The sequence below is a fragment of the Nomascus leucogenys genome, chromosome 5, assembly GCF_006542625.1.
Source record: "Nomascus leucogenys isolate Asia chromosome 5, Asia_NLE_v1, whole genome shotgun sequence".
Classification (NCBI taxonomy): domain Eukaryota; kingdom Metazoa; phylum Chordata; class Mammalia; order Primates; family Hylobatidae; genus Nomascus; species Nomascus leucogenys.
In genome coordinates this window covers 132,665,762-132,668,454 of record NC_044385.1, presented here as the reverse complement: position 1 = coordinate 132,668,454, position 2,693 = coordinate 132,665,762, and the positions used below count along the sequence as shown (strand labels likewise).

General features: G+C 44.3%; 1 long non-coding RNA gene across 2 annotated transcripts; it reads right to left on the bottom strand.

The window, feature by feature from the left end:
- Positions 1-315: 315 nt before the first annotated feature.
- Positions 316-2,344, bottom strand: LOC100598698. Of its 2 annotated transcripts, none has more exons than XR_004030039.1 (3): positions 2,242-2,344; positions 1,823-2,040; positions 316-1,002 (listed from the first exon to the last, which is right to left on the bottom strand). It is a non-coding gene; the product is annotated as an uncharacterized LOC100598698 (long non-coding RNA). The 2 variants fall into 2 exon arrangements; XR_178331.2 differs by lacking the exon at positions 316-1,002 and adding an exon at positions 1,141-1,708 and having other exon boundaries at positions 2,242-2,343.
- Positions 2,345-2,693: the final 349 nt, after the last annotated feature.

Here is a 2,693-nt window from a genome sequence, read left to right as displayed (position 1 = left end):
TGCTATGACAGAATATCTGAAACTAGGTAATTTACAATGAGCAGAAATGTATTGGCTCATAGTCCTGAAAGCTGGGAAGGCCAATAGTAAGGTGCCAACGTCTGGAGAGAGCCTTCTTGCTGCATCATCACATGGCGGAAGGCGAGAAGGTGAGAGAGGCGGGGGCTAAGCTCACCCTTTTATACCAGCACCAATCTCACCCACAAGGCGGGCCCTGCATGGCTTTATCACGTCTTAAAAGTCCCACTGTCTAATACGGCTTAAATTTCAACATGAATTTGGGAGGGGACAAACATCCAAACCATAGCAGGCAACTTCCATTCTAGACTTTTGTCAGCATGGATTATTTTATCGAATTATATTATGGAATTGTACAGAGACAAGGGTCATAATGATTAACTGGGTACAGGGTTGCGGGTGGAGCAGAAGAGCTGGGCAGCAGTAGAGAGCAGCATTGGGCCAGGTCCAGTGCCTCAGTCGGGAGCTGGGCAAGAGTAGACCAGAGTGTACACAGATCCTCGGGCTTTTCCAAACAGGAAAGCTGGGCATTCAACACTATGGATATTTTGAGGGGAGTGGCAAAATAAGGCAAAATATGTTAAAAATTTGAACTTGATCTCCATTAGAAGCATAGTAATCCTAGTTTTGAAAAACTTCAATCAAAATCATTCAGGTTTTTTAACAAGTTCTAGAAATACATTTTCTAAATGAAATATGAATTGGATGTAATACAGAAATGGCAACCACATGCCTCGTCTCTTCCCATCTGCTGTGTGTTCTGCAGCGTGATGTGGTAGAAGGAAGCCTGGAAAAAGTGTCTTGGGTCATGAGTCCCCCATTCACTTGCTGTGTGGTCTTGGGCAAGTTTCATTTCTCTGAGGCTCGATGCCCTCATCTGTAAAATGAGGAGAGTGGAATGGATGATTTTTCGTTTTTTTCTAGGTCTGAAACTCTGTGATTCTTCCAGAAGTTTTTTTGTTTGCTTGCTTTGTCCTCTGCATTCTATTTCAACAGGAAAAGGGGAAGAGGAAAAGCAGAAAGAGCAAAAAAAAAATAATAAATAAATAAAAGAGATCCAAATATTAAATAAGCCTCAATCAAGTATCAAGCACCACAGAATTAATAATCAGAAATTACTAATTTCTGATTAATAAATTACATTTATTAATCCTGATCATAATGTAGGAAATACACAGTGTTATCATCACCATTTCACAGGTGTGGACTCCAAGGTTAAATATTTGACCAAGGTTAAGTAGATGTCTTAGTCTATTTGGGGAGCTATGACAGAATACTTTGAAGTGGATGGCTCAGGAAAAACAAACTTATTTGTCGTCATTCTGGAGGCTGGAAGTCCGGGATCAGGGTGCCAGCAAAATTGGGTTCTGGTGAGGGCCTGCGTTCTGGCTCATAGTTGGCCTTCTCACTGTGTTCTACACTTCACATGGTGGACAGTGCAAGGGGTCTCTCTGGGGCCCCTTTTATTCGGGCACTTATCTGATTTTGAGGACTCTGCCCTCATGAGCCACTCACCTCCCAAAGGCCCCATCTATTAATACTATCTTATTGGCTATTAGGTCTTAGCATACGAATTTGGGTGGGGGAGATAAACATTCGTTCTATAGCAGTAGTCAAGGTGATCATTTAACACAAATAGGGGTGACTTCAGAATGTGTCTTCTTTCCCACGCATCTTCTACAATGCCACACTGTCTCCCGAAAGGGGTAGAAAAAAAAGAGGAATAAAGTTAGACAGTGGGAGTGGAGAGGGAAGAAGAGACGTTGAAAGATCAGAGGAGACACATGTGACACGGTCTACTCACAGTGATTCCAGCAATTGCTACACAGACGCCTCCTACACAATGGTCGTAACCTTGGTTCTCATCCACTGCGTGGGAAAGCTGCAACATGCTCCCCGCTGGCAACGGTGGTTCATCCAGGGTGACTCTTAGCAGAGAAGTGTGCATGCTGGGTCCAGCAGCATCCACCAGGGACACATGCTGAGTTTCATAACAATGTCTGGGTACCTCTGATGTCCTGCCTGGAGAAGGTTTAGAGACACAGCAAGGGAGACAGATGGATTAGGGAAGTGGAGAAGGACCCGACAGGTCTTTATTTCACTACTCCTCTCTGTTATGTGTCTCTAAAATTAACACTGCAAGAATTATGCTAAGAAGCAAGCTTTTGTGTTATAAGGATTAGAGCCACCAAATCAACGCTGTGCACATGGCACTTCCGTCACCTCATGCTGTGACCTCTAGTAGGTCTTGGTCCCCCAGGTTTGAGGAGATGAGTCCCCTTGGCTGAGGCATTTCTATCAGGGCTGGAGGATTTCTGCAGGAAGTGGTTACCGGTGAGTCAGGACCTGGCGCTCATCCCTCTGAGTCAATAATGAGCCGATTTCTCAGTGGGTTAGGAACAAGTGGAGGTGGAGTCTTAAATAAGTGGCAAACCTGACCGCGAGCTCTCCCGGCACCTTCTCTCCGGGCAAGGAGGTTAATGCCAACGTGTTTCCTCAGTCCCAATTTGGGTCATTATATTTTTAATTATCTCTGAATTATCCCTGTAGATTCAACAGGATACATTATCTTCCATTTCCTGCCTTTAACTTGAAAGCACTAATGTGCTGCTCAGGCTGGTGACTGTTGAACAAAGCAACATCTCCAAACCTTGCCTACCCTCTTCTCCACTCTT